The 10,211-nt window shown below is 40.6% G+C and overlaps 1 pseudogene; it reads left to right on the top strand.

Moving 5' to 3' along the window:
- The first annotated feature begins 6,829 nt into the window (after positions 1–6,829).
- Positions 6,830–9,780, top strand: LOC112670300 (serine/arginine repetitive matrix protein 1-like; annotated as a pseudogene).
- The last annotated feature ends 431 nt before the right edge of the window (positions 9,781–10,211 follow it).

Genomic DNA, 10,211 nt, shown 5'->3' with positions numbered 1-10,211 from the left:
CTAGAGAAAATCATTTCATATACATTTCCCAGGGAAATATTAAATTAAAATCATGACCATTTAATGGCTAAAAACCAAATGAGGATAATGAGCATAAATATCAATGAAAAGAAAAAATTAGAAAAATAATCAGTAGAGAAACTGTTTATATTTCTTATTAACATGAATCACGTCCTTAAGGCGATTACTGCCCGTGTCCGTCTGCCAGGGCTGCTGTAACAAGGCACTGCCAGTTGACAACTGAAACAACACAAATTTATTGTCTCACGGTTCTGGAGCCCAGAAGTCTGAGATCAAGGTGTCAGCAGGATTGGTTCCTTCTGAGGACCCTGGAGAAGAACCTGCTCCAGGCCGCTCTCCCAGCTTCTGTTGTTCCTGAGCTTTTGGCAGCATAACCCCCGTCTTCACATGGCATTCTCCCGGTGTGAGTGTCTGTGTCCAAATCACCTCCTTTTCTATAAAAACACCGGTCACATTGGAGTCTGCGCCCACCCGACTCTAATATGACTGCATCTGAACTAATGACACGTGTAACCACTCTGTTTCCAAATATATCACCTTCTGAGATTTGGGGGCATCAGGACTTGAACATACAAATTTTGGAAGAACACCTTCAATCCATAATACTGTCCGTCAACGAATTTAAAAATTAGACTATTTCATTTTCCCATCTCGTTCCTTTCAAAAGAAAGACTCAGTCTTGGCATGTTACCTACATTTTCCATAATGACACTTTTAATCAATAACTAAATCAAAAGCAAATTTAAAAAAAAACCTCTATGCCAACTAAAATAAGAATCCTGATTATAAGATGGATCCCACTTTATGTGTGCATAAAATCTGTTTGCCTCTAGAAGTACCCTGGTCCTTTTAGCATATCTGTTTTTCTCCTACTCATGTATGTGTTAGGTTTAGCAGTTATTTTCAGAACACCTTCCACTTAAGGAATCCTTGAGGCGATAAAGTATCTAGTGTAGACCATCTGTCATGATTCAGGTATAGGTGAGATACCTGTAAGGAAGAAAACTGGTTCTCACTGGTAGTGCAGAGCAACCACAATTAAGATGTGCTTGATAAAATCAAGAGAAGCCTCCTTGATTCTTGTATAGACTTGCTCGGCATCCTCCAGAGCACATATTTAGAAATAAAATATATTTGTATTCCTCTTATAGCTCACAGTAAACATTGCTAGCACATATTTTAATTCTGCTTCACTTTTAATTAGCTTTTACAGAGAATAATATTGCAGGTGAATGCTATCCTACAGTAGTAACATTTTTCTGATAACTTCAGAATTCAAGGTGGCAGCAAAGGAGTCCCACAGTTTAAGAAAGCCATAGTTTAATATGGACCTTTAAAAGATAAACATTGGGCTGGCATTTGAAGATATGCCTTTAGCACAGGTTTGAAACTGTCTGCTATTCTGAACATTTAATGCATATTAAATTATAGGCGTAACATTTTAAAAGCAGGTTTGGAACAAAAATCTCATTAAACATCACCTGGCCAGCCGTCCTCAAACTAAACCAATTGAACTGAAAAAAAGCCTGTCTAGGGCCACATAGAAAGCATCTTCTAGAGCTGTGGGGACATCTTGTGGCCAATTTTAGTAAGGATTTTAAAAAATGAGATATTTCGACTCCAATACAGTGAATGATTACAATTTGTTAGTAATTGTGGTCTATGTAGAGAACATAAAGATGAACAAAACATAAGCTGTGCTTTGAAAAATCTATCAGAATAGAAAAACAGTGAGCATTTTAATATGGCCAGGCCTCATCTTATTTAGGTATACACAAGAAATACAGGTATCTTGTAAAAAAATGTTAAAGTACAGATGTAATAAACACCTGTGTTTTTGCCTCTCCTCCGTACACCCACGTTCCTTACCACTTCAGTGCAGTGTTATTTTGGAAGCCATTTTGCACTCATCCATTGGCCATATGTTGGTGAGGCTTGCTGGTCAACACCTCTGGTTTCAGGCCTCCCTAGTCCTCCTCATATTCTATCAGGAGCACAGGCCCCAAACTAGGTAAAAGTCGTTCACTTCTGGGAGTGAATTTTTCATTAACCTGTGGAGACAAAGATGACCTTTTCTGCTGGTTGCTTGTCAGCCTACAGCTGCTGCTAACCAGCTAATATCATGTTGGGGGAGCACATCTGGTAATGAAGGAGCCTGGAAAAAGCAAAGGCAGGAAGTGAAGAGCATTTGGGATAGGACCACAAGACCAAGTCATACCACCGTGGACTGTTCAGGAAAAAGGGTTGATCCTGTAAGGAAACCAATTGAATTAATGCAAAAGATAAGCATAAAAAGAAAGAGTGAATGAAAAACATCGAACTAATGGAAAACTAGTAACAACTTTCAGGTAGCTAGGTAGATAGATAGATAGACAAATACATTAACATAAACACAAATAAATAAAATAAATTTAAATATTTTTATTTATTTATTATTTGTTATTATTAAATAGTTCTGAAAATCAGCTTTCCTGGCTAAATACGATGCAAAAAACTTTCCACATACGTGGATGTCACAATGCTCTATACTTAAAGTTTGCAATTTTCCATTCTAGAGAGGCAGCATAATTTAGACAATCCATTGTCATTTGCTGGACCCTTTGAACATTTAGTCTGTTGGCAATCTTTGAAGCTATCAACAATTCTCCAACCTGTCATGCTTTCCTGAAAAATTGTCAGAGTATTTCCTTAGAATTGGAGAGAATTTTTAAGTTCCATCAGCAATTATTTAATTGTATTTGAGATAAAATAAAGATAAATTGGTTTTATTCAGATGGTTTCTATTGCCCTTGGAAAACATAGATGCCAGTTGGGATCATACTAACATTTAAGATTCAGACAATGATGGGCAGCCCAGGTGGCTCAGCAGTTTAGTGCCAACTTTGGCCCAGCGTGTGATCCTGGGGACCTGGGATTGAGTCCCGCATCGGGCTTCCTGCATGGAGCCTGCTCCTCCCTCTGCCTGTGTCTCTGCCTCTCTCTCTCTCTCTCTCTCTCTGTCATGAATGAATAAATAATAAATAAATAAAATCTTAAAAAAAAAAATTCGGACAGTGAAACTTTGGCCCCAGGAATTAAAATATCCATTCTGAGAGAAAAAAAAAATATCCAAATCCATGAATGACTGGTACTCTGGTGCCAGAAATGGGAGATGGGGGACTGGGTGAATGGCACCATTTGTTTATTTTTTCTTTTTGCCTACACACCTACAAATAAATTCATGAAAAAGTGGCTCAAAGTCATTGATTGGGGTAGGAGGGGTAGTGTAAACCACAATAAGATGTCTTCCATGATCATTTACCCTTTAAAAGGGCTAAACTTAAAAAGATTTACCACATCGAATGTTTGTGACGACATGGAGCAACTGGAACCCTCCCAGCTGGTCAGTGGGAGTGTAACATGGCACTACCACATTGGAGAACTGACAGTCTTTCTGAAAGTTAAACATACTCCCATCACAGGACTTAGCCATTTCACTCCTAAGGACTAACCCCAAATCAATAAAAACATATTTTAGAAATCTTTATGAAGATTTATGCATAAATGTTCTTAGCACTTGTTTTTTCATTATAGCCTACACTGGAAACAACTTAGACATCCATATATATTACATTCTCATAATGAAATACTACTCAGTAATAAAAGAAGCTACCGATTCGCACACCACAGGAATGAATTTCAAAATCATTGCTCTGAGTGAAATACTTCATCACAGAAGAGTACATACTACTATAGGATTTCTTCTTTTTTTTTAGAATTTTTTTTAAAGATTTTATTAATTTATTCATGAGAGACACAGGGAGAGAGAGAGAAGCAGAGAGAGAAGCAAGCTCCATGCAAGAAGGCCGATGAGGGACTCCATCCCTGAACCCCAGGATCAATCCCCAGGTGGAAGGCAGGCACCAAGCCACTGAGCCACCCAGGGACCCCCTATAGGATTTCCTTTATACAAAATTCTATTCAATGTAGCTTAATCTGGATTGGCAAAAGGCAGGTCAATAGTTGCTTAAGGCTAGGAATGGTAAAAAGATAGTCTATAATGTGGCATGAAGAAGTCTGGGGGCAATGAAAATCTATATCTTTATTGTGGTCATATTTTCATGGGCGTATGCATGTCAAAACCCATGAATTATACACTTGAACTGGAGAGAACTTATTATACATAAATTATACCCCAATAAAACTGATAAAATAATTTAAAATTTTTAAAAAATTTGCTGCTTGCAAATGCTTCTTTAAAAGTATGTATAGAGTTTGAAGTATTAGCATGGAATATAATAGTCTCTTAAAACACCAAAGGAAAATAATATCACAAAATATGGATTCTAAGTCAAGAAGCACTATTAAGAGAAAAAGAAATAATTCGTTATGATAGAAGAGTCAGTACTTCAGGAAGCCACAATTGTAAATCAGTATGTACTCTATACCATATTTTCAAGTTATTTAAATGATATAAAATTTAAAGATAAATTACTCAAATTTACAATCATATTCAAACATTTTTATCACTCCCTTTTCTCCCCATACTAAAGACCGAAAAAAAGTAACGTCATAAAATATTAGAACAAAATGATTAAACAACTTGAATGATTTGGCATTTATAAAATACTGCACCAGAAAATTGCATTATTTTCATAATAGTTGATTAAATTGGCCTTTTGGTGGACCATAAGACAAGTCCCAGTATATTTTAGTGAATTAAAGTCATAGGGAATGTGTTCTCTGACCACAGTGAAATTAGTCTAGAAATTTATTACAAAAAGATAATCAGAAAATCCCCAAGTGTTTAAAATTAGACAATACATTTCTAAATAATCATAGATCAAAGAAGAAATAATACTGGAATTTAGAAAATAATAGGAATGAAGAATAATAAAAATACAGTATTTTTCCAAAATGTGCAATACAGATAAAGCTCTATCCAAAGGGCCTAAATAGAAATATTAAAAAGAAGAAAGGCTAAAAATAAATTAATTTGGGATTTGGGTCTTAAGATAAAGAATAAAATTAAGACCAAAGAATATGAAAGTAGAAAAAATATCAAGAAAAGGGTAAAACTTAACGATAATAAAGTACAATAGATAATAAGACAAAAAGTTGAATCTTTGAAAAGACTAAAAAAATTCATAAATTTTTGGCAAGTGTGATTTTTTTTAAAGCAAAAAGTAACCTGGAAACATGGGAAGAGATATGAATCTAGACTCTATCCTAAACGAGCAACGTATTACGGACAAAATGTAAAAATTAAGATATTTATGAGACAATTAGAAATTTGAGCATCAAACATTGGATAATCAAGGAATTGTCACCATCTTGTAGGTGGGATGATAATAAAGTTAACTAAAAGGTGTATGTATCATGTAGAGATGCATACCACAATGTCACTGTATGGGATGAGCTAATGCTTGGGATTTGCTCCAATATATTAAGGAGGGCAGAATTGGTGGTAGGTGCATGGAAGGGAAGCACTGGCTCTGCACTGCTGGTTGTTGGTGGGGTGGGGAGAGTGATAGGTACATGGGATTCATTCAACTACACCATTTACCTATGTGATAGTCAAAATTTCCATAATGAGCAAATTCCTTTAAAAAAAAAAAAATGTACTATGGGCAGCCCTGGTGGCTCAGCAGTTTGGCGCTGCCTTCGGCCCAGGGTGTGATCCTGGAGACTGGAAATCGAGTCCCGCGTTGGACTCCATGCATGGAGCCTGCTTTTCCCTCTGCCTATATCTCTGCTTCTCTCTCTCTGTCTCTCATGAATAAATAAAATATTTTTAAAAATACTATGAACCAAACTGACACAAGAAACAGAAAAAATATATTCTTCTGCATATTAGAGAAATAAAAAACCATGAAAAATATTTGTCCCCCAAACACAAAACTTTTTATGCAGATGGCTTTAATTGCAAATCCTTCTAAGTATCTACAATTAGCCAATCTTACACAAATTACTCCTATAAAGGGAAAGTGAGAACAGGGTTGCTTGGGTGGCTCAGTCTGTTAAGCACTCAACTCTTGATTTTGGCTCAGGTTACGATCTCAGGGTTGTGAGACGGAGTCCAGTGTTGGGCTCTGTGCTCAGCATTAAGTCTGCTTGAGATTCTCTCTCTCTTTCTCCCTCTGCCCCTCTCCCAGCTCATGCTCACTCTCTCTCTCTTTCTCTAAAGTAAATACATAAAATCTTAAAAAAAAAAAAAAAAAAAAAAAAGCAACGAGGTGCTTGGGTGGCCTGTCAGTTAAGTGTCTGCCTTCAGTTCTGGGCATGATCTCAGGGTCCTGGGACTCAGTCACACATCCGGCTCCCTGCTCAGCAGGGAGTCTGATTCTCCCTCTGCCTCTGCCTCTGCCCCTGTGCTCTCTCTCTCCTAAATAAATGAATAAAATCTTTTTTTTTAAAGTGAGAACAATTCTCAGTTAATTTTATGAGACCTGCATAATTTTGATAGTAAAACTTGACAAGAACATTGTAATAAAGGTAAATCAAACATAAATGTGCTTCATAGACATGGAGGCAAAAATTTTTAAAGAAAGCATTAGAAAACCTAACCTAGCAATATTTTTTTAGAAAAAGAAAAAGTTGAGTTCATTTTAGGAATGCAAGGTTGCTTTATCACTCAAAAATCCATTACCCCCCCCCAAAATTAATAATAATATAAAATCCATTACCGCTTTAGGAGAATAAAGAACAAATATCAGGTCCGAGCGAGGCAGAAGATGGGACTCGGGATTCTTCCGCGGAACAAGTGCAGAACAGGATAATCGGTTCAGCAACAAACAGGAGAAGCTAGTGAAGCAGCTGAAATTTGCAGAATGCCTAGAAAAAAAAGGCGGACATGAGCAAAGTAAATTTGGAGGTTATAAAGCCTTGGATAACAAAACAAGTAACGGAAATCCTTGGGTTTGAAGATGATGTTGTGATTGAGTTCATATTCAACCAGCTGGAAGTGAAGACTCCAGACTCCAAAATGATGCAGATCAACCTGCCTGGGTTTTTGAATGGAAAAAAATGCTAGAGAATTTATGGGAGAACTGTGGCCCCTGCTCTTAGGTACACAAGAAAACATCGCTGGAATCCCTTCTGCTTTTCTAGAACGGAAGAAAGAAGAAATAAAACAAAGACAGATTGAACAAGAAAAGTTGGCATCTATGAAAAAAAGCAAGATGAAGACAAGGATAAGAAGGATAAGGAAGAAAAAGAAAGCAGCAGAGAAAAAAGGGAGAGGTCTTGAAGCCCAAGAAGACCCAGATCCAGATCTCCTTCCCCTAGAAGACGATCTTCCCCTGTCAGGAGAGGGAGAAAGCGCAGTTATTCTTGATCTCCCCATCACAGAACCAAGAGCCGGAGTCCTTCCCCTGCTCCAGAAAAGAAGGAAAAACCTCCAGAGCTCCCAGAACCATCAGCGAAAGTAAAAGAACCTTCAGTACAAGAGGCCACTTCTACTAGTGACATCCTGAAAGTTCCCAATCCCGAACCTGTACCAGAGCCTAAAGAACCTTCTCCGGAGTAAAATTCCAAAAAGGAGAAGGAGAAGACCCGACCAAGGTCTCGGTCACGTTCCAAATCAAGATCCCGGACACGGTCTCGCTCTCCTTCTCCTACCCCACCTAGACGGCGTCACAGATCCCGATCAAGATCAGACGCACCTAGAAGGAGGCCAAGTCCGAGAAGGCGGCCATGCCTCGCGGAAGAGCCCCTCCAAGACGAATGCCACCTCCACCCAGGCCTTGGCCTGGAGTAGAGCTCCAGTGAGACGGAGACGACGTCCATCAGCATCCTTGTCTGGAAGTAGCTCATCATCCTCTTCATCTCGTTCCGGGTCACCGCCAAAGAAGCCTCCTAAGAGGACATCCAGTCCCCCTCGAAAAACTCGTGGGTTATCTCCTTCAGCAAGTCCTCCGAGGCGAAGGCGTGGGCCATCACCTCCAGCAACTCCCCCACCCAAAACCCGCCATCCCCCAACACCCCAGCAGGCAAATCGTACAAGAAGTCGTGTTTCTGTCTCTCCAGGGAGAACTTCAGGTAAAGTGACAAGACATCAAGGTACTGAGAAAAGAGAGTCCCCTTCACCAGCACCTAAGCCTAGAAAAGTAGAGTTCTCTGAATCGGAAGAAGATAAAGGTGGCAGAATGGCTGCGACACATTCTGTGCAGCAGAGACGTCAATCCAGACGACAGAACCAGCAGTCTTCATCTGATCCCGGCTCCTCTTCTTCCTCAGAAGATGAGAGCCCCAAGAGTTCCCATGTGAAGAATGGTGAGGTAGGCAGGCGGGGGAGACATTCCCCTCCCCAGAGTGCCTCTCCATCACCTCGATAGCGCCAGAAAGAGACTTCGCCTCGCGGTAGACAGAGGAGGAGTCCTTCCGTGGGGACCCACCAGAAGGCGACGTTCCCCTTCTGCCCCCACTCCTCCTAGGCGCAGGTCCCCACGCCACTACCACAACCAAGAACTCCTTCTCCCCCCCGCCGGCACTCACCATCCCCAAGAAGATACTCTCCTCCCATACAGAGGAGATACTCTACTTCTTCACCTCCGAAGAGAAGAACAGCTTCTCCCCCTCCCCCTCCTAAACGAAGGGCATCACCAGCTCCACCACCAAAGCGTCGGGTCTCCCATTCTCCACCTCCCAAACAAAGAAGCTCCCCAGTCACCAAGAGATGTTCGCCTTCATTATCATCAAAGCATAGGAAAGGGTCTTCCCCGCGCCGGGGAAACGAAAGGCATTTTCCCTCACCACCGGCCTCGAGCTCCTCAGACCTCCTCAAGTCCTCCACCTGTTCACAGAAGAGCATCATCATCACCCCAAAGAAGGCAGTCCTCTTCTCCAAGTACTAGGCCCATTAGGAGAGTCTCCAGGACTCCAGAACCCAAAAAGACAAAAAAGGTTGCCTCACCAAGCCCTCAGTCTGTAAGGAGGGTTTCCTCCTCTCGGTCTGTCTCAGGATCTCCTGAGCCAGCAGCTAAAAAAACCCCAGCACCTCTATCCCCTGTCCAGTCTCAGTCCCCCTCTACCAACTGTTCACCAGCAGTACCAGTCAAAAAGACTAAAAGCCCAACACCAAGCCCATCTCTGACAAGGAACTCAGACCCAAAGGAGGTGGAAAGAAAAAGAAGAAAAAGAAGGACAAGAAACACAAGAAGCACAAAAAACACAAGAAGGAAAGGGCCTTTGCGGCAGCCGCTGCAGCAGCTGTCACTCCCACGGCCCCTGCGGCCCCCACGACCACATCAGCACAGGAGGAACCGGAGGCAGAGCCTGAGCCTAAGAAGGAGACCAAGAGTGACCCCGACGACAACCTTGACGACTTAGAGAAGCACCTGCGTGAAAAGGAGCTGAGGTCGATGCAGAAGGCTCAAGCGTCCCCACAGTCTTAGGCGGGAATGTGTGTCACGATGTACATTTTATTTGGTTTGTACACAATTCAATTTCAAAATTGCTAAAATGTGTTTGAGCTTTAGAGTGGATGGCCACGGACTAGCTAGAGTTACTAAACCAAACCAAGCTCGGACTTGTGTCCCTCATTTACTCATAAGGCTCAGGAGCCCAAAGGTTGAATAATTGGTTGATGCTTGAGAAAGGGCTTAAGCAATGGTTTCCGGAGCTCGCTTTTAAGTGATCGCCCACATAATACAATTGATATAATGTGTTCTAGCCTGGTGGTAAAGTTAACTAGGGGTCTGTGCTATTCTTACTGGTCTGTTAATCATATCCATCGTCCTTTAAAAAGCGTATGCATCTAGAATAGCATGTTTATCTGTTAACTAAAACCCTCCTGTGTCAGTAGGGCCTGTCATGCATGTGGGTATTCCTTTATCTTTATTCTGCTTGTGCTGTATGATACCGTTAAAACCTTAAATAAAGTTGACACTGCTTGGACATCATCCACTGTGTCCCTCCTGTCCCCATCTCTTTACTTTTCTTTTATTTCCTCATCCCCTTACCCTCAGGACCCTATCGTGTTGCCACAAAGTGCACAACACTTTAGACTATAACATTTGTTGTAATAATTGCTAGGTTGAAGTTCACCATGTAAAAAAAAGGGGGGGGGGCATGGATTTACATTGCAAAAGGTGTCCACAGTGTATTAGTTACATTCTTTCATTGACAGCTGACGTAAATTCATTTAGAGTGAAATATTTTAAGCCAAAAAAAATCCCCTTTTTAAAAAAGGGGTTTCAATATTGTTGTCA

Source organism: Canis lupus, chromosome 2 (assembly GCF_003254725.2).
Source record: "Canis lupus dingo isolate Sandy chromosome 2, ASM325472v2, whole genome shotgun sequence".
Taxonomy (NCBI): Eukaryota; Metazoa; Chordata; class Mammalia; order Carnivora; family Canidae; genus Canis; species Canis lupus.
This window is presented reverse-complemented; position numbering and strand designations above follow the sequence as displayed.